This window comes from Cyprinodon tularosa, unplaced genomic scaffold, assembly GCF_016077235.1.
Source record: "Cyprinodon tularosa strain WSP-4 unplaced genomic scaffold, ASM1607723v1 ctg60, whole genome shotgun sequence".
In the NCBI taxonomy this organism is placed as follows: Eukaryota; Metazoa; Chordata; class Actinopteri; order Cyprinodontiformes; family Cyprinodontidae; genus Cyprinodon; species Cyprinodon tularosa.
Genome location: NW_024039341.1, coordinates 877,627 through 900,052, shown reverse-complemented (window position 1 = coordinate 900,052; position 22,426 = coordinate 877,627). Strand labels below are relative to the sequence as shown.

General features: G+C 39.6%; 1 protein-coding gene across 3 annotated transcripts in view; it reads right to left on the bottom strand.

Annotated features, from left to right (window-relative positions):
• Nucleotides 1-22,426, bottom strand: part of cadm4 (cell adhesion molecule 4) — a 278,976-nt gene that overhangs the window by 99,936 nt on the left and 156,614 nt on the right. The gene's annotated exons all lie outside the window — the stretch shown is intronic.

The window sequence follows — 22,426 nt, the reverse complement described above, 5'->3', positions numbered from 1 at the left end:
TAAAGAAATAATGGTTAAGCTTAATTATGGAACCAACCTGGAAAGAACTAATAGGATAGAAGAAGCACTTAGACACAGAATCACACACATGCCCACAGAGTTATGTATAATCACCCTCTGCAGCTGGTCCTTTTACAGTCCCAGCTGCTGAGACTAACAGTCACTGCCTAGCAACCACCTATTGGAAAATGTGTTCAACTCTGGACCCAAGCAGCCTGCTGCTGAAAGACAACCAATCAGGTGAATGGCTCCCCCTGGGATGAATGGTTGAGATCAGAAGAGGAGGACTGGGTTTAGTCAATAAAGCTTCAATATGGTCAGCAGCAACCTAGTTTTTATTTTTCTCTTTCAAGCTTTTTTATGTTTTTTTGGCACCTTTATTGGTGTCAAAGCTCTCAAACCTCATACCCGTCAGGTGTTTCACCCTCTCCTGTGTGTAGGAGGCACTCCATGACACTCAAGCCAAAACCTACTTTGGGAAATACTCTGTAAAAGATTTAGTGGATATTTTGTAGTATTTTTCATTGTTGGGTTTATAGCAGATACCTCTGAATAATAAATATGTTTCCTTAAAAAAACTGAAAACAAGTGTAATTTTTTTTGACATTTTGCTTCACTCTACAAATTACTGTTTATCAAACCTTTCATTTTGCAAAGTGAAATCAAATCTAAAGTCAACGCCTCAGACAAAAAGACAATGTTTATAACGCAACAAATTTGGAGAAAGATTAGGTGTCGCCGAAGAATTTCATTTCTTCTAGTGGCTGCTGGGAGATTGACAGTAAGCAGTAATAAAGTGATATGAAAGCTCTCAACCTGGGACTCTCTGGCACAATGAGATCATAATAAAGCAGAACTCTAACAGGACCAAATCAAAGCTTCATTTTTGCTGTGATGGATTTTCTGTCTTTAGTAATTTTATGTCTTGTAAGTTGCTTTTCAAATCCGCAGGAAAAAAAAAGAAAGAAAGTTATTTATTCCTAACTGTAAACGAAAGTTCACTGAAGAACGAAAAGAAAAGAAGCAAAAATCCTAAAGATGCAAAATCTATGATATTGATCAACTCACACTACAAAAAAAAAAAATCTGAATTAGCATGCTGTACTTTGCGTGAATTTTCCAATATAAAATACTATTGCACTTTTGAGTAATAATCATTGTTGTATATTACTTAGGTTGTTCCAACCATCTTACAGTTAAATGCTTTAGAATATAAAACAAACTTTAAATTTGTTTTTCCTCAATGTGGCCCCAAATCAAACTCTTTAACAAGCAGAACATTTGGAAAAGTCGGCTAACCATCTGTTGTAAACCAACCAGCCTCACTCTGTTTACCTTTGTTTCCTAAATGCTCATATTCTACATGGTTTCCTCTTCTGTTTCAATGTTTTCTCAAAGCAGGAGTTTGATTCAAGGCTAATTCAGTATTAATAATGGGGTGTCATACTTGGATCAGCAATGATGTGAACAATCATATGCAAAACAAGGAGAGACACATAACCCTTGTAAAATGATACCTGGAAAATATGTTTCATCTATGTATCAGAACTGTAGCATGTTTATAGTACGGCAGTGGTTCTCAAACTTTTTCTGTCATTCCCCACTTTGGACAAGGGGGAATTTTCAAGCCCCGCCTGTCCCCATCGCCCCAACACAATGCTAATGAAATATGCAACAATCTTAAAATGTTCCAATTTTACTGAAGTAACAAGTAGTATCTAAATACAAACTATCTACATCAAATAACAGCAAGCTAAAAAATAAAGAAAATAAAAATGCAGCTGTGTCAAAATTTGTATCAAGCTCAAAGATAGAAAAAATTAAAGTGCCACTCTGCAATCTGTTAATAAAAGAAAAGAAGTGAAATCCATCTGGCAAGACAGTTCTATTTATCCCTGCATTAGTGGCTGCAATGAGCCTGTTTTGCATTGCACAGTTTCTCAAAACGGGGTTGCAGGCTTGATACTGCCACTCTCAAGTCATGCTCAATGTTCAGCTGAGATCTGTATTTTGTTTTCATTGAAGCAACAGCTGAAAAGCCCATCTCACAGAGATATGATGTGGCAAAGGGAAGAAGAATGCACACAGCTCTCTGCCCGATGAGTGGATACTCCCTCTCCACTCCTAACCAGAATTCACTATTAGTCTGAGCATTAAACCTGAGCTTCAGGGTGGAGTCAGACGTCATTTCAATAAACTGGTCCTCCTCAGCAGACCTAAAATCAGCAGGTGCTGCAGACAGAATAGGAAAAAATATACTTACTTTATTTTTCATTGCATAATAAACTAATAAAATATTTCAAATTCAGTTATTTATGATCAACCTGCGCCGTCAATCCCGGCGCATGTGCGCTTTATTTGCAGTCTGGACGCTAAAGTTAAACATGCTGTGTCTCTGCTCTGACTGCAGCGCTGAGAGGGACTCCTGCGATAGCGGGGGAGAACGGGGTTGGGACGGAGGAGGCGCCCCACGGCAGCACCTGCCGCTGGAGGACAAGAAAAGGAACGATACGTGCTTTCACGTAAGAGTCTCCAAAAGTCGCTAGATTTGTCGCTAGTCGCTTTTTTGAAAAAGAGTCGCTGGAGGGGTCTGAAATATAGCGACAAAGTCGCTGAGTTGGCAACACTGGGGCGCGAAAGTTTATTCCGTTACAAATAATATGCCGACGTCACGTCAATAATTATTTTGGCACTTCAGTTCCAGGTGAAATTTTTCTCATATCTAATGTTCTTTTAATTAGACTGCATGTAGGCTAGTAATGATTACTTTGTGGGTTTGATTGGTCTAAAAAGCGGCAACATACAGCTATAAGGACAGTTTGCTCTCACACGTTCTACATTTATAGTCACACACACACACACACACACACCGGAACTTGGCGCGCCCCACCTGTCACGTCTCAATTCCCCACCAGTGGGTCGCGCCACACACTTTGAGAACCGCGGTAGTACGGTATAAGGCACAGCAGGCTTTCTGCTATTAAATAACAGCTACCAAGTAACGTTATTTTAAAGAGTTGCCAGAGAAAGTGCCTAAAATAACATTCATAAAGTAGAACCCATAAATATACTTTATATTAGCCTGACGTAGTCCGACTCAATTCTAGTCAGAATATGAGTCTGATACTGCTCCATAGAGCTGTGATTATGGGGCGTGTTTCGAACGAACCAGGGAAAAAAATGCCTCCGCACTCAATTGGATAGACCTACAACCAATAAGAGCAACGGAGTGCGTGACGTATCTTAAGCGAGGCATAGTTGTTGTCCACAAAAATCAAAGCGTGCAGTTTCACGCCTAGAATAAGAAGATGAGCCTTGATCGCGTTTCTCTGTTCCTCTTTTAAAATTTATTTGCTGTCGATATCTTCTAGAACAGACCTACAGAATCTACTCACCCAAACTCTCCAGCGGCAGCCATTATTGTTGTCACCCAAGCGCGCTTTGGTCACGTGGTTGATAACGTTACTCTTGATCATCTGTCCATCATCGTATAAAGCCCACCCTGACAATTTGATTGGATCGCCTGACAGTGGGCTTTAATACTCGCGCTACTATGGAGCAGAGCCAGACCGAACTTCCCCGACCTCAAACCTTGTGGGCGGGACTAAGTTCGGACTGGCACCCAGGCTAACTTTATATCGCTCTGCAAACAGAATTTTCAAAGACGGTGTTTTTCTTTAACTTTTGAATTTCTGTAGATTTTGGCATTTATTTCAGGTTATGTATTAGGTTTTTGAGGACCCAAATGCAGAGATTAGGAGGTAGAGATGAGTTTTGCTGAGTTAACTGAAAGTCCAAGGCAACAGAGGCAAAAATAAAAAAATGAAAACCAATAATCCAGTTAAAATCAGGGAAAACACACATGGGCAGCAAAGAGCTGAGATAGCAACAAAACAACAAGAAACCAGCAATGAGGAACTGCACAGGTGGTGTATTAATGGGGAATAGAACAAAGGATGGGCTAATGAGCTGAATATAGAGCAGTTGTGAATAGAACTAACTAGAAGGGAGACAAAGGGAAAGGAAACTAGCACAATGGGGCAACAAAGAGTATCTCAAGAACACATCATAACTACAAACAGAAAATTACAAAGAAACTAAATATAAACCAAAACAGAGGGCAGAACCCTGACAATTTTATTTTAAATTCTTAAGACCTTCAATCTTTGTGGACCTTTACTCTTCAGAATAAATTTTTTATTATTTATGTATCTTTCCAAGTCATCTTTGTTTTATATAAACAGGGCTGTGAAAAATGATTTTGCACACCACTCTAGCTGTGTGCTTTGCATCTTCACTGACACACTGCAACACCTAAAACAAGGTTACGCATTTAGACAGGGTCAATGCTCACATGTTTCATTCCTATCTGTAAATAAATATGTTTTAAATTGAGTCAGAAATATTCTGATAACTGACTTCTGTTTTGTTTTTTACAAAGACAAACTGTAAAGCTGTATTAGTGTTTGACCCTGATCATTTGTCTCTTTTGTGTTGAGACCAAGCTGACGACTCAGATATTTCACTCGGTGGAATTTTTTCAGACATTGGAGTTGATTAAATAACCAGTCCTTGCGATCTGCCCTGCACTGGATTTCTTGAAACAAACATCATGAACCAGTTTGTAAACTAAAAATGGCTCAAATATTCTGAATTCTTCAATTCACTTCACACTTAGAACATGCAAAAAAAAAATATTATAAAAGATGTTAGTGCCTTGGCTATGACCACTTACATTTTAATTTAATGCATTATTTTACATTTTTTCAGAAATTGTGAAAGAATAAATATGCTTTGCAAAGTAAAAACAGCCAAAGCAACAGGGAAAACAAAAGGCAGGACCTCGCTAGACAGAAGAGCGTGCATTTTCTTTTAATTTACCCAGGAAACTTCAGTGTTTAATAAGGCATACTGGGGATATTGTTGGAGAACAAGTTCTTCTATCAGTCCAAGAGCTCTAATACCACCCCAGGCCTCCATGCTAATAATTACGTCTGAACCTTCCCTACATAAATCCATCAAAGATTCAGCTATTAGCCTACATTGCCACACAATCCTTTCTGGTGACAGGAAACACTAAAAACCTCCTGTTTTTTGTCTCATTTCATCCCTCTTCCTTCCTTTTTCTATCATTCTATCTGGAGTGGCTCAGCTGCGATCCTTCCATCATTTCTATACCTCCCTGGTGTGTTGTGCTTTTTCGCCTCATTGCTTCAACAGCACCTTTTCTCTCTCTGCCCTCCTCTTCTCCCCCTCCTCCCTCAGGTGCTCTGACTGTCTTGTACCTGACAACCTCCCTCAGCCCGCCCCCCCAAACCTCACCAGCCCGATACTTCTCCTTGACTCTAACCTTTTTCTACCTCCTTCCCTTCCCCCTGTGCCACTTCATGTCACCATGCATCATGGTAATTCTTATCGGAGTGCCAGGTGTCTTGCTGCGTATTTGTTATCCCTTACACTATCTGCATCCCCTTATCTGCGTGTGCTGTGTTTCATCTTCATAATGCAGTTATTTCTTTTGCATTGCAAAAACTGTCTTTGAGGTTTAGTGCTGATTTTCCAGAATATGTTTTATCTTAAAGTGACCTTTAGTTCTATCTAACCACTTGTTATGCATTGAAGAAAACTGACTTTTTAAAATTAACTTTACAGACAACTAGTAACCAGGGACTTCACAAGTCATTAAAGAATTTGCTCATACCACATCGTAGTACAAATTATCTTTAAAGATCAATGCATTTGCATACGGTTAAGGATTGAAAGTGAAATAAGTCACAACATTTCATCAGTATTACAAGGTATACTGATGGTTAAGCGGTTTTTGTACACAGTGCAGCATCTAAATGAACTTGATTAAAATGTCTACCACCAAAACCTGCACAGTGTTATCATATGTTTCTGAAATTAAACTTCAGTCAACCAGGGCTGCAGTTATCTATTAGTTTAGTAACGATTAATGTAGTGATTATTTTTTCTAAATCTAAATAGAGATCAGTTTTGTTAATCGTCCCTGAAATAATAGAAAAAAATTAAGTGCAAAAAGTAATTTAAATGCTAATAAAATTGCCAACGAGTTGTAGGGAAAAGAGCTTTGTAAGGCATGTCATCCATCCATCCATCCATCCATTCATCCATCCATCCATCCATCCATCCATCCATCCTACAAAGTTCTATAACTTACATATATATATATATATATATATATATATATATATATATATATATATATATATATATATATATATATATATATATATATATATATAGCATGTTTATAGGAAGCTTTAAACTTGGGTAGCATTTGTTTTATTGGCAAAAAGAAAAACAAGCTTCCAAATGTGAGGGGCTGTGAAAGAATTACGATCAACAGGAACTGAAGCTATTGGATTTCTGTTCTCTGAGTATTTTTTTTACTGTATTAAACAATCTTGCAATGATGTCAGAAAACTCTTACTCTTTATTTTCTCTTAGATTCTTAGTATTTTCAACCTAGCACTGTATTTTATTAGCCATGTTTTGTTATTTTATTTGAGTTTTTATATATGTGCCAACTAATCCCTCTTTTAAATGAGAAATAATTTTGTTTGCAAATGTTTTAGAAAATTCCCAGCTTCGATTGCCAAGGTTATTAAAGGTGGAGCAGCGTTCAAATGGAGGACAGGATAAGTGGTCATGAAAGATATCCAACCGGATGCCCACACACACACACACACACTCAAAGAGAACCCACAATTCAAAATGATGGCTCCTCTAAAACATTTGGCACCAGGGACGCAAAAGTTATAACCACACAGATGAAATGTAACGTAGATGGAGGGATAACCTGACATAAATTCACAGGGACAAACATTGAAGAATAAGGATGGAGTGAATTAAAATAAAAAAAGAGGTCTTTGTAGGGAGTGTAGGGATATAATAATACTGACACATCCCCAAACACACAAACACAAAGACTTACTGCAGAGAGCTGAGTGCACTTTGATAATGTTGCAGCCCTTAGGCCTTAATTGTCCCTGAAGGATCAACCCCTGCTTGCTTTAAGTCAGCTCCTTACAGTGTGCTGCATGTGTATGTCAACAGATGCAAGTGCATGTGCTCTTTTCAGGGTGCTGATAAAAGCTGCCTGCGGCGACGCAACGAGCTTCACTATGACACCAAATACACCCTGGAGGACCGCAGACGCCCTGCTGCTCACAGATGACAAAATAAAAAAAAAGAATGATGGGATGAATGCAAAGGAGGGGGGGGGGGGTGGAGAGAAAACAAAGCTGATGGTAGATGAAGAAAGATGAAGAACACTTACAAACACAGAGCACTGCATTGAAAGAGGAAGACTGAGAGTGGAGGTAATTTGTGATGACAGAATGAGAAATGGAAAACAAAGAGGTAGACGCGGAGAGAGAGAAGGAGGAAGAAGTGGAGATATGCAACATGATGGATAAAAACAAAGAAACAACAGAAGATGAAAGGAGTCACACGGGGTGGCGGAGGGAGTCTTCATCAGAGGAAGGCAAGGTAGAAAGATTACTCAACCATATTAGGTGTGTGGATGAACAGGTGGGGGGTAAACAGTACTCGAGTTGAGGGGGGATGGCATCCCCCTTCTTAAGAAAAATCTGAAAAATAATCCCCCTTATTAAATGACCATGCCCCCATACCATCCCCTGTGACATGTTATTACTGAATGTGTAAAATTTCTACAGTATATTAACAGTAATAGTAATAATATTGCCCTTTCAACATTTGATGGGCTGTGGGCTTACAGTACGAGTAGCCTGAGTAAACCAAACAAAATCAAAGAAGTGACCTACCATGACTTTGAAGCTGATCCCAGTGGGAAATTTGTCCTCTGCATTAGTCCCTAACTATTTGGACCAATGATAGCCATGTCAGTCCAGGGACTGACTGCAGTTCTACTGTAAGGTGCCTTGGTCAAGGTTAATGATCAGCATACCTTACATGTAACAACCATACCATGCTTATTTCTTTAGGTTATTAGACTATATTAATTAGGCTATGTATGCTTAAAAAAAAAAAATCCACCATTCCCCTTCTTTGGTTTTTTTACAACTAGACTACTGGGGGTAAATGAACACGTAAGAGACAATGGAAAAAGGGAAGAGCTGCCTCCTGGAAAGTTACAGTATTGGCTCCTAAACTCCCTCCCATAATTCCCGCCCGCATTTCGGCCCCTCTCTCTGTGAAGGGCTTTGGTCACAAAGCGCTCATCAAGCAGCCAGAACCATTTTAATGCAAGCCCAAGAAGGGAGAAGGGTATAGAAAAGAGGATTGTGAGGGGGAAAAGAAGCAAAGAAGAATGAGAGGTGAGACATGCCGAACGTGTGATGCCCCTTCATTGTGTTGAGAGTTATTCATCATCAGAAGATGCTCAGGGGAAGGCTGGATGTCAGCTCACATTGTTAGAAAAATGAGTTATTGTACATTCACATTGAAAGACAATGGAGGCAGAAAGTATAGGGATGCCTTTGTGTAAATGTGAATTTGTGGGAGTGTAAGCTCACACTATGTTAATATTTAGGTGTGGGAAGGAAGGAAGGAATAGAAAGGAAATCTACAGTACATAATTAGTTGTGACTCATATGCTCAGTCCAGAAAATTAGGAAAATAAAAAGCAGAATCCAGCGTAAATGTCACCCTGAGATCCATCTTTGTGTTCGCAAAGAGAGTTGGCGACCCTTTGCATTTTCAAGAGGCCACACATTTTTGTCATACCCAGTTGACTGCATAATTGACTGTCCACCCCTCCTCTCTCCTCCCCGTCCGTTCCATTGTTTCTTCCCGCCTTCCCTGACTTGTCTCCCTCTGCTGGGGTTATCTACCATGTACAGTAGGCCACCTCTGAGGCATCATTTGTCATTTCTGTCGTTACCATCTCTCTCCCGTCCTGCTTATCATCCATCGAGGTCATTGTAAACTGGAAAAAAAAAAAATCACTACAGATAGACCAGTTATTCATTCGGAAAAGGGGAATCATTCAATTTGCCACTCAACAGCTCTCTTTAGTTAATAGCTGGAAAATAACTGAAAGAAATCTGTATTATCCGACCAAAATTCTGAGAATGCATAAACCAATGTAATATACTTGAAAACATTTTATAGAGTTTATGAAAATCGGAAAAAGATGAGATACATTTACTGACCTATCTACTAGAAATGCCTTCCTAGTAATGGGTTGAAACTCAGGTTTACTTCCAGAACTGACAATTTTTTCATTTAGCCTTTTTGTGTCAAACTTTAAACACAATGTTGAGATGTTGGTCCATTTTAAAATAACGACATCTGCAGGTTCTGAAGATTTGTCAGTTTCACACCCACAATGAAAGTCTGCTGTTTTTCCGAGTCATAATGGGACTTTTTTTTATCTAGGTTTTGGTGAGACTGGACGTCATTGGAGTATCGCCATATTCAACAAAGCTGTTTGTTTTTATCATCTGTTATTATTTTAACAAGGAACACCAGAAACTTCAGCCTCAATTTTCCATTCCTAGTCAATGTCAGTTTCTCTTCACTGTGATGTTCATCTAAAACTTTTTCTAAATCAAGTAATCTTCATCACATCTAGATGCCTTAAAGATATAGTGGAGGATTTCCACAATTTTTTTAAATGACCAGCCCACTCCACTTTACAAAAAAACACACACACATGCACAACCATGTACCAGCTTTAGAGAGGGAATGCCTATTAAATGCATGCATGAGCATGGACGAGCCCATCTCCCCTTGTGCACGCTCTGTTTAAAAGTTGCTGTTTGCATCACTCATACAAGCTTACTTTCCAAGAGAAGATTTGCAATTTTTCCACTACCAGCGGTAGTGGAAAAATTTTCCCCTCACCAACGGTTAGAGAAAATGGGGACAAGGATGTATGGCATCCTTATGTAAACATATCATCAGAATGATTGACAATTAGGAGGACCACTTATTTTGATGATCCACCTGAAAAAAGAACATCCTCCACTATACCTTTAATGCTAAATTACTTATTTCCATGTGGTTTCTCTGAATGCTTATTTGTGCTAATAGCCAACTGCAAAGTTCTAACTTACTAATTGGCTGATTAGTATGATCATGTAATGGTTTTTTATTTTTATTTTTTCTGCACGAATCAAAACTACCCCCTCTATAAAAGTGTCTGACACATGTTTAACTTTTATGTTTTACAGCATTAATCTGCGGATCAAATGAAAAAAAAAAATATATATATATATATATTTTTCGATCATTAGAAGCCTAATCATCCATAAAGGAAATTATTGCTAAAATATTTTCTTTAATGAAAATAAAAATGTAAAACTTTAACCTTGCCAACAAAAACAAAAAAAAATCTCTTTTCCCTGCCTTTTTAACTGACCCCCACAGGCTTGGACAGTAAAGCTCAGCTAACGCTGGAGCTAATAAACAACACAGTAAACAATCAGCAGAGGTGTTGGCCCATATTTACTCGCTGAGCCTCTATAAAGTCCCTTGTTTTATCCCCGCTGTGGCTCTATTCTGCTGCCGATCACTGAGAGGAGGTACAGTAGGTGTTCAGTCTCAGATTTTATTTTCTTTTTCTTTAGGATTCATTAAAACAGAGCTTGGAAACATGTTTCCATATATTATGTCCTTGCTCATGTTTTTGTATCTGATCACAATTGCTTAAAATAAATGATGTCCAAAGAGGTGGCTCACAGTATGTCCCTGTAATAAAAATTAACAACGAATGCGGATAAAATGCAAATGCCGATCTGATTATGCACCATAGCCAACCTGAGTTGTGAATATTATGAGATGCCATCCCTTGCCTTAGGCGAACATGCACAAAAGCGTCACCTTTTCTAACTCTGGCGTTCAAGCTGCCACACAGGTGTAAACTTTTTAATTTCACCAACAGCATTGAAGCAAAACTTATTGAATTGACATGACTACAGAGCAAAAGACCTCACCATCCGACAAAGGACCCTCAGGGAACCAAGCACACCAACTCTTTGAAGGCTCACAATGATTTCTTTCTTTTGGAAACTTCAAAGTGAATGTTTGTGCATTTCTTTTTTTTTTCATTTTATTAGAAATGTCCTTTGCCTTTTTTCCCCAGTATAAAACCCTAGTGTCAATTCATACAAAGACTTCGAGGGTCACACAGCTCCCATGAGTTTGTTACCAGCAGCTAAACCAGCAAATCTATTCATGGTATTTAGAGTAGCTAAGAACGATAGCTAAGAATTGTATTCTTCATGTTTCATTAGGGTATTCCTAATATTACATTTTAATGGAAATCTTAATACTTCAATAACATAATTAAACATGAATTCATTAAAAGTAATTTCTAGTCAGAGCTAATCACTTTGAGGCTATTAGAAATGAAGGAGAAGCAATAAAACACACAATGTGTTTTTTGTGCTAGACAACAATATTGGATATGGTTGGAGCAAAGTCGCATCTAGGACAGAACCTATGCAATCTAGACAGTTTAATTCGTGTTTGTTTGATTTATAGTTCTCTATCCCATTATTGAAATGAGTCCCTCCATCCAGCAATTGGTTACTTATAAAAATGGACTAGAACAAACCAAAAAACATGGAAATTGAAGCCTGGGAGAGTATGGAATTTTGACATCAAAAATATATTGGATGCCTGCTTGTATGGGTTCTCTACAAACACTTCCAACATCCCTATAGCACCCATGAATTTGTCAGTCTGACTGAACAACTGTTTTTTTTCATCATTGGGTCTTGTTACATCAGGCTGTCATCAGTCTACTGACCTGTACACACACACAAACACACACACACACAAAACACCACCCATACCCACTAAAACACAGTGTGTCTCTGACAAAAACAGGATTCAGAACCCCCTTGAGATACTCAGTGCATGAAAAGGCTCTCATCCAAATGGCTCATGTATTCAGCCTGGTCCCCCAGAGGACCTGCCCTGTATTGATAGAGCAGAATGGTGAAGGCACTTGTCAAAGCATGAGACAGAACAGAGCGACATAGTTCTCACACTACCTGAATGACACACAGGACAAAACAACAAGGCATCCCACTCTTTTAGGTGTAATTTGATTCAAGGGTGGAAATGATCACGCATTGTAAACTGGGAACATACAGTTTGTGTCTGTAAGAATAAAAAAAAAGTGATATTTTATGAATAAAAGGAATGAGGAAAACTTTGAGAATAGAAGGTAAGAAAAGGAGTTTGAGATGTTCTAAAAAAAACAAAAAACAAAAAAAACCTTCATGTAGCTTGTCAACCTTGAGGTCCACAAATTATGTGCCATGATGTTGGTGTGGCCATGTGCGCTCGATGTGTATTAGAAAAAATGAAAGTAAGAAAAGTTCATCTTTGTAGTTAGGGGACATTTTATATTAGAGCAACAGTGAATTTCTTCAGCATATATTTCAGAGTCACATAGGTACTTTCAAAGGGGCAAAGCAAAAACAAATAAAAGTCACAGTTGAATCGTTCTGTTTGAAATTGAAGACCTACTTTACAACCCACTTCACACTGGACTAAGATCACACCAGCTAGAACATGGCTACAGAGTGCATCTTTAGAGCCCAGTGTGGTCCCCATCATACACAGTGTAGCCAAGAAAGAAACCCAACTTTGAGCATGCACAAAAAATCTCTAGGGAGATGCTGTGGTTCATTATTGTAGTGAAAACACGTCTGTGTGCAGCATGGAGGGATATGGAGCAACACTGTGGTTTGATGATGAGTGCTGACTGGTCATTCTGGATTTAAACCAAGGCTAAATTCTAATGACACTATGCCAAGGTGGCAGGGCCCAACCCCATTTATTGGAACCTTGACGAAGAAGGGTTGGCATTGTTTTTAGTGTTTAAAAACAGAAAAAGATTAAGCAAACAGCATGCACAGCAACTCTAAGGTCTACAATTATAAAGTACCCACAATGAATGTTAAAACACTTTGTGTGGGCAGTTCACAATCACAACAAAAAATGAAAACATATTTCGTATACTGTATCTATGATTACTTTTGACTGGTGAGATATTTACACAAAGCACATCAAGTTAAAGTAAATTGAGTGCTGTGGTTGTTTTTAAAGGTGTTATGAGGGTCATTTTTTAAGCAAAAACTGCCATAAGAAATTATCTTTCTTATACTTTTATACCTAAATTTTCTGCCCCAGTAGGAAACATCAGATAAGTCAATCCTTCAGGGCCTTCAGTTGATGTTTATGAGTTGATACAACACTCAACATGAAAACCTTTTTTCCCATTAAGGAAAGCAAAAAAAGCTTTCTAAAGAACCTATATTTGTGACAGATTAACCATAACCATTATTTCTATTGTCTATTCTCCACAAATTTAAACAAAGCAACATGAACCAGAAAAATAAACTAATTAACACCACAGTAGTGCAGACTATCTTTCAAGAGAGCATTGTTCTCTGTTTCCGCTATAGCAGGTATTACATCAGCTAAATAAACCGCCTAAGTAGAATCCATTATCAACTGTCAGCCAAAACCAATTTCTAGCTTGTGGAATAAGTCACACATTAGCTTGAAAAAATGGCTTGTTCAAAAAAACCACAGCTTGAAGCTTGACAAGATTGATTATGTCATGAGCCTGACCATGTAAGAATCCAGGTGCCTCACAAGTTAAATGACTCATGAGCCATTTGCAAATATGAGGTTGGAATAAAGAAGCAGCAAAGCCTGTATTTGGAGGACGTAGGCGTGGTGTAGTGATGAATCAAACTAAAGGCTTTCCTCCAGGAGACTGGGGAAAGTGTTTGTGAGAGAACATGACCTTCTGGTGTTTCTATTAGTTCCACCTCATTAGTTTTAATTCTAAAGTTTGGGTATCCACATTACCTGACATGGTCAAAGAAAGGGTCATGGCTAAAGTTCAAGTAGACCCCGTCACAAAAACATTACAGGTTGTTGAAAGACTAGCTGCAAAAGTCTATGAACTGATAATATTATTCGAGAGTTTAATATTATTTTTTTTTTAAACTTAGTCTGAAGATTGTTTATTCCAACAAACTGGTAAAGTAACTACAGGGCAAACAGAGCCCAATATCTTTACTAAAGAGCTGAAAAACAGATTAAATATTTAATAAAAGGCTTCAGAAGGTTTCAAGGTAAATCTGAGCTTTTTCATTTGTTTTGGGTTTTTTTAAGTAAGATTGCCTAAAAGCATGGAAAGGAAATGTTTTTTCTTCTCTGTGCTTTATTGTTGTTGTGGATTGAAAAAAAAGAGGGCCAGTAACCCTTCGGTTTCACTGGATGCGCAAACAGCATCCAAGCTGATCTCAGTAATTATAGTCGATCAGAGTGGTTCCAACGGCTGCACTATAGCATGTTTCTGAAGCCTCCCAGACTCCCCAGTCACTGGCCGCTTCTATGAAATCTGCGGCTCTTCTATTTTTGCCTCTTGCTGCTCCAAATCCACGTCAGTGTAGAGTAAAGCGGATCGTTCAGGCAGGAAGTCAGTTGATGAAAAGCAAAGTGGATCTGGTTAAAAGACTGAAGGAGCAGACCGTGGATCACATTTTCTGAACTTTTAAGTACTAAAAAAAAATCTGTATAAAGTTGATTGACAGCCTTAATAAATATGAGCATTAGATTGAAAAAATTAACAATAAAAACTAAATATTTTAATCAACCTGAAGAAAAAAAACCAGGATGATTAGATAAAAGCAGGTACAGTACAGATTATAGTGGGAGTATTGGCAAAATAAATATTTTACTGTTCTATTTAAAGCCTACAGATTCACTGCTATAGAGTGATGAGGCAATCCAAATGTGATCTGAGTCCAACTGCGCAGATCAATCTGCTCTGAAAATAGGGTGGCTGGCAGAAGCTGCGAATATTTAGTGGGACCAAGCGATAGGATCTAAGATGATCACTTGGTAGGACTCAAATTGGGAAAAAAGAAGGTGTCCATGTATGAAAACAGTGCAGTTCTATGTTTTTGAACATGAACCTAGAAGAGAGACAGCAGAGTTACTGGAAGGAATTCTACTTCAGTTTGCTCTAAATCTTATTTTGTTTACATCTCCCACTTCTTATTGTTTTCTAAATGATGCTGTACTAATTGCTTCTAAGGATCAGCGCCTTTGTTCCTCATTTATTTCTCTTTGTTTTGTTTTTCTCCCTTATACACCTTTCCTCTCTAAATCAGTTCTATTCTGTTTTATTTATTAAAATTCTGTTTATCAAATGACCTACATTGGTGTTGCTGACTTTAAAAAAACCAAAGTTTTTTTTTTACTTTTCTTGTTTGCATTATTGTGTATTTGGTTCAAGTAAGTATAATATTAGTTCTTTTTTTCTACACAAACCTGCCCTCTAACTTATAACCATCATGGGATTTTAGTTTTTTCAAAATTTTAGAAAGAAATCATATTATGCTCTCACTAATTAATAAATAAGTGGTCATATCTGCGCTGATAACTATAAAATAGATCCCACAAAGGGGGCAGGATAGACAACCTCCCGCACTGTGGTAAATATTCCCTCTTGGACAAAAGCATAAATAAAAAAAAAATTACAATTTTAAATGTATTTAAATTAGTCACTTAAGTCAAAATATTTTCTCATTAATTCCCCAATAAAGAAAGGTCCATTATTATAATAGTAAAATTATTTCCAGTTGCAGTATACAGTTTTTCCAGATAAAGTAGGGAAGTGATCATTTCTTTGCACAACACTGATGTTTGTTTTTTTTGTCTTTGTCGAATATGCCGTTCCTATGAACGTTTTGAAAACAAAAGGAGGAAAAATAGGTGGCCATGTTTCAGCTCTTGTGTTTTTGAAGATGATAATGAACAGTACAGTTTTAATTATGCTGGCAATTTCATAAAAGGACCTGGAAGAGTGTTTCCATATGCCACTTTTCTGTGGTTGAAATAGGCTGTCAGGGCACAGGAGAACACTTCATTTCAGCACCTCATTAAAAACCTGCTCCCACACACGTGAGAGTTAATCACACAGCTGTCAACAAGCCTGCAACTCTTATAGTGACAAAGGCACAAAAAAACTGAATAACAACACTTAATGTCTGACTCAAATGGTCCAACAAATGGTCATTTCTGTCTTTCTTGAGATAATTTTAGTCTTCATATTAGCTCAAGGTAAAAAGGCACTGCCATCCTCTAATGTGTCCAACTTGGAAGTAAGTACTCAGGAAAATGTACCTGCAAACTTAAAAACAACTTGGTCCTCCATTAGCAAGCAGACTCCCTGAATTTGCAGGGCCAATGCCTTCCAACTTACAGAAGGTACCTACAGAAATAAGAACTCTACAATAAAGTTATTTATGCAACAATGAAATAAAGTAAACAAGACAAAAATATGTTTAGCTCTAGTAAAGTTATAAAGCAAAATAAAAAAAAGATAATCCAGCACTAACTAAATGCTTTTTAGATATGCTTATTTATCGTAGCCTTTACACACATACTATTTAGGGTTAAAAGAGTCAACACCACGCAATCCATGACTGGCTACCCTTACCTACCTGCATCAAGATTAAGCCACTGTTAGACTACAATGGTCATATTGGAATATTTCCCATTTACCAAGTGAAGAGAATGTTTGTTTCTTATTCCTCTTCTTTCTCTAGGCAGTGAAAAAAATAATGCAACCGCTTTTGGCATTTACTTACTCATATTTAGTTACTTTAACACAATTGTTTAATGTCCTATCATGGTTATATGAAACAGCTGTATTAAAGTAACTAAATATGATTAAGTAACTGCCAAAAACGGATGCATTATTTTTTCAGTGTGAAAATTTTGAAGCAGATTAATGTTGCAAATTTAGTACTTTTTTCTGTTATTGCTTCAGAGTCAATTAAGAATCAACACAAAAAGCAGAAAAAGGGTTTACATTGTACTCAGTTAACATAAGTCTGTTGTTCTGCATTAGTTGTCAGCCTTTACTTGAAAAAGTTCTTTTCTGATTTTAAGTTTACTCCATGGTTGACTGCGGATTAAGACCCGTAACCGAAGAAATGTCTCCCAAGCATAAGAAGTCACAAATGGTATGTTTCAGGTTTCAGTAGATAAGGCTAATCAATGAGAGGGCAGGACGAGTTCAGATGGGAAGATAATTGTACAGCTCCAGCTTTCCATTAGGTCTGTATATCAGGGATTTCAGTGTACCTGCATCTGACTCATTGTGTTGAAGGGTGACTGAGGGATGTGAGCATGTGTTTGCATGATGCAGTGTTTAGGGGTGGCTGAGTACATCTCACACTGTGTGCAATCTGCAGGCTGACTATAGTTGTTGTATCCCCCCCTCCGTTGGCTCATCTCAAATGGCAATTTGTAAAACATGGTCCTCTGTTAGCCTGCTACCTCTCTCTCCCCATCATCCGACTACATGCTCCTCTACCTCATCTGTCTACCCCCCCTCCTCTTCGCATCACTCGTTTTACTTCCATTCTTCAACCTCTCTCTCATTTCCATACCTCCTGTGCCTTCTGCATATTCCCTCTGTCCGCTTGTTTATCTCCCACTTATTTTTTGTTTCTCTCCATCTCTCTCATTTGCCCGTCTGCTTCATGCGTTTTTCTCTTCCACTTCATTATCAGAATGTGCTTTCTTTCCGTCCATTGTGGATGTAGCACTCTGATTACCCCCTCTGTCTCGTCCCCTAAAGCTAATTTTAAGATTTTATTCTGTAGTGATCTCATTCAGCTTCTTAATATAATTAAGAATTTGTTTCCCTGCTTTCAGAGGCAGATTGAAAAGATGCAGTCAGTGTTGAGTCTCTACTTTACACTACATGCTTTGTGTCTTGCTTCTCGCTCTGGCTTCGATCCCAAGAGGAAGTTGGAACAATCAGAGTCTCTGCTGTTTTTCTGTCACTCAAACTTTAAAGTAGCAACCCCCTCTACTGGTTTGGTTTACATTTGCCAGTGGGATGCTATGGTTTTATTTAAAAAAAAAAAAAAAACTAAAACAAAACAACAAGGTATAACATACCAATCATGGTAAAGTGCTTGGATTTACCAGGAAAAAGGTATTTGTATTTCAGTAAAAAGTCAATCTAATTAACTCCATTGCCAGCTGTATGTAAGAGTACGTTCCTATTCCAATGACCACATATGATGTTACTGATGTCATCTTACTGGACACTTCCAAACAAGAAAGAAGATTGGTTTACAGCCAAAAACCAACGCTCGCTATATGCCAAGCCACCACTTTATCTTTCCAATTAGTTGATATCTTTGTAGAAATATTTGATCTTTGATTATTTTTCTCTCTTTCCAACTTACCCTATTCAAGATCAAGACTTTTGTGGTTTAATGAAGACCTCATCAAAAGTTACAAGATGAAAGATATAGATCTAAACAGAAGTTGCTCAATATGCTGTAAGAGCTGCTAGCAAGCCAACCCTTTTTATTTCAGTTGCCAATAAAGAAATCAGCATATTTCTCAGATCACAAAAGAAAACCTAATATTTCCACATCAGTTTCCTATAATTGCAGATGCGCTTTTGTAAAATAAGGAAATTTTCAATTGACAATGTTCTGTATTACCGTACAGAACATTGTGAACATGCTCTGTTTTATCATTTATAAACAATGCTGCAATTTTTTCAGTCACACACATTGGTGTATATAGTCTTGGATTTTTTTTTTAGATACACAAAGTGGTGAACAAATATAGGCTGGATGTAAAAAAAAAAAATATTTTCAATATTTCTTTTTACAAACTGAAATGAAAAAAGGGTATTTAAACTTTTGCTAGCCCCTTTGGTCTGAACTTATAACCTATAAAAGCTTTAGAAAATGTGCTTCTTTCCTATGCCGGTTCTGTGGTATCGGTTCGGGGAGGGGGGGAGCTGCGCGGCATGGTGGGGTGCGGGTCTTGGGTCCTGTTTTGGGCTCCGGTTTTTCCGCTCGCACTTCTCCTCTTGCCTATTTATTTTAATTGTAATTATTAATTAATTTATTTATTTACCTATTTATTTGTTATTTTTTTTTTTTTTTTTTTTTTTTTTCTCTTCCTCGGTGGGGGGGAGCGGTTGCGGGCGGGTCGGTGTCTGGTGTCCGCTGTCGCATTGTGGGGGCCCCTTTTTTTTTTTTTTTTTTTCTCTTTTTTTCTTTGGGGGGTTTGGCATGTCTGTTTTCTCGGGGGGCAGGCGGGCCTGCTGGGTGGGGGTCCTGCTGGCGGCGCGCCGCTGGTGTGTGGGGGTCCGGGCGGCTCCGGCGGGGGTAGTGTTGGGGGGCCGGTCTGGGCGGGCTGGCTGCGCTGGCTGGGTATTCGGGTGGGTTTTCCCTCCTGGAGGCATGGCGGGGCTGCTCTGTTCCCACTGATCGCGGCGGGTGGGGCTGCGGGGCGGGTGTGGGCCTGGGGTGGCTATGACCGGCGCGTGGTGGGGGGCCGGGGCGGCGGAGCTGCTCTGGCCGCGTGTCGAGGCCTGGTGCGGGCTGCGGGGGGGGGTGGCGGACGTGGCTGGGCTGCTTTGGCATCGTCCGGTGGGGGGGCGGCGCGGTTCGCTGCGCTCTGGCTTTGTGCTGCCCCTCGGGCTGCTGGGGGGGGTGGTTGCGCCGGCTGCGGTCTGCTCCTCTTGCGGTTTTGCGCCGGGCGGCTTTTCTGCTCTCGGGCTGATTCTGTGCGCGGTGTGTTTCGTTGCGCGCTGTTGGCATCGGTCTTGGTGGGGTGGGGCTGCGCTTTTGGCCGGGGGGGCGTTTTGGGGGGGGTCCCGCGGCGCTCGTGGCCGGTTCGCGGCGGATGCGCATGGGCCCCGGCCGGGGGCGGGGCCGTCTTAGTGTTTTCCTGGGTGGTGCGGTCGCGGTGGGTGTTGCGGCCGGTCGCCGGGGCTTGGTGCGGGGGGGCGGGGTGTGTTTCGGTGCTCTGTGGGGCTGGGGCGTTTCGGTCGGCGCCGTGGGGGGGCTGGTGTTCGGCGCCCGGCCCTACTTCGGGGTGGCCGGCTGCCGGCGGGGCCCGCGGACTCGTCCCCGCGGCTCCCCGGGGCGCCGGCATGGCGGTGGCTGGGTGGCTTCCTCGTGGCTGTCTCTCCTCCTGCCTTGGTGGGGTCTGATTTCCGGGGCTGGCCCCGCCTTGGTGCCTTCGCTTCTGGGGTCCCCTTGGGCGCCTGGGGCTTTGGGTCTCCCGGCGCTGGACTCAGTGCTCTGGGGGGTGTGCCTCTCCGGCTCTCCACAACCACTATTGAGCATTTTTTTCTATGGTTAAAACTTTACATGCACAAGTTCACCCTCACAAACAACTACAGGTGCTAGGCTTCAGGTACTTAGAGATTCACTTCCAAACAGAAACCCCACATTCATATCTTCAGGTAACACAGAGTACATGTCAGACTTAATAATATTACTTTAGTGATAGTTTCAAGGTGTTTGCTTTATTGTATATCTCGTACCATGTTTTTTGGTTGTGCTGTTCTTTTTTCTTTTTTTTTTTTTTTTCTCCATCTCATTACAGGTGTTGAAGCAGACTGAAAATGTTTTGTCATTGTCTCCTTCCTATCTCCTCTTTCTTTCATCTTTTGTCCTGTTTTTTTCTTTTTCTTTTTCCTTCTTCTTCTTCTGTTTTTCTGCTCTACTTACATTGCAGTGTCCATATGAACTGTAAAACTCCCTGCATAATTATAATAAAGCAATTTATATACATGAAACAAGTGGAGCGGTATGGCAATTGCGATACCGCTACACTTGTGAAAGTAAAATCTGTTGGGCTCCTTTTGGCATCAAGACAATTATTCTTATTGCCACCTTGCCAGACAGGACACTGTAAAAAAAAAAAAAAAAAAAAAAAAAAAAAAAAAAAAAAGAAAATGTGCTGCTCTCTTTTTCCTATTTGCTTTGTTATGTTGCTAGTATGATAGTAGAGGTAAGCCAAAAAGCAAATCAATATGAAAAGTGAGCCATGTACCAGAATCCTATTGACAGCATTAATTACATTTATAGCCATAATATATGTTTTTCCTGTCCCATGACTGAGTAATCTCCTGCGATGTGTGTCCAAACAGCAGACAGGGAACAAACCTTGAAAACCGAAAGAGGAACTGTTAAAGAGAATGACAAAATCATAAAGTATAATAAGTAATGCCTAAATGGATGGAATAAATAATAATCTGAAGGACAAAGAGGGGAAGGATGATGAACAGCTGACAAGCTCAGGTTTTTCTCTACTTTTCTCCTTTACCACCAATGACCTCAACTGTTTTCCTCTGCCTATTATTTACTTTTCCTCTATTAAATTTGTTTTCAGCTTCTCTTGTATTTTGCATCTCTGTCCAGAAGTAGCTCCCCGTTCTCCACTCTGAGTGCTCCGTCCTTAGCTGCGAGGTAAACAATCTCTCTTTTTATCTCCGTTATCCATCTATCTGTCCTTGTTTCCCTGGCTTTATGCATCCTTTGACCGATCCATCCATCCAGCCACATGCCAGTGCACCCTTCTGTGTGCGAGTCTGTGTTAATTTCCATGACAACGTCAACATAAAAACCCAGCCCAACTCCAGAGATTCCACACATTTGCATCTCATTTACATGTTTCCGAGCAGCCGGCAGCTTTTGACTTTGACAGCGGCAGGAAGACTGCCATGGACCTGTCCGTTTTTTTTTTGGTCCCTCCTATTTGTCCCCTCTAACTAAGCCTGGCGCTAGCCCATCAGTTCAATCTCTGCTCCTCACTCCTGTTGCTCTTTTTCCCTCCTTCTGTTCACTCCAAAAATAACTGCATGCAATGAATGTCATTCTTTCACTAGAGGCTGTTTTGAAAACAGATCTATTTCACAAGTCAAACTGTTTTTTTTCTATCACCTCCTTTTCTGTTTCTTTCATTTGTACATTTTTTTTCCGCTTTCGTCATTTTTTTCCAACCCTCTATGTTTTCAACATTGATCTGAAAGAATCTGCCACTGTATGTCATTCATTTCGTGTCACATTTTCACTCTATTTGGAACTGAACAAAAGACTTTCCATCTATTTCTTTTGCAGACAAACACAGCTGCTGGTAAACACGTATGAAAACATGAGTTGCACTTGAAAGCATTCTTACTATTATTTATAGTCTATAATACGAAGCTACAGTAGCTTCTTATCATAGCTTAGCTTCTTGGATGGGAAGCAAAACATCTTCAAACTTGGAAACAAAGGCCAGTGGATTGTTTTTTTAACTTTTTTGGAAGAAGCTACAGTACTGTGCTTGCTCCAAAGCACTGAAATATGGCGTCTTGTAACAGTATCCCTGCCCAATCTTCCTTTTACAACGTTTTGAAGTTACTGAAGTACTGACCTCATTTAATGTCATTAGGATTTTATGGAATAAACCAAAACATAGCTAAAGCCAGGCATACACTGTACGATTGTTTCAATCGTTGCACAGAGCTACAGCTCACACTGTACGATGAAACCGCAGGGTTTAAAAGTTCACAGCTCATGATGTATGTTCTAACACTGTGCCCCCCAGTGCTCTGATG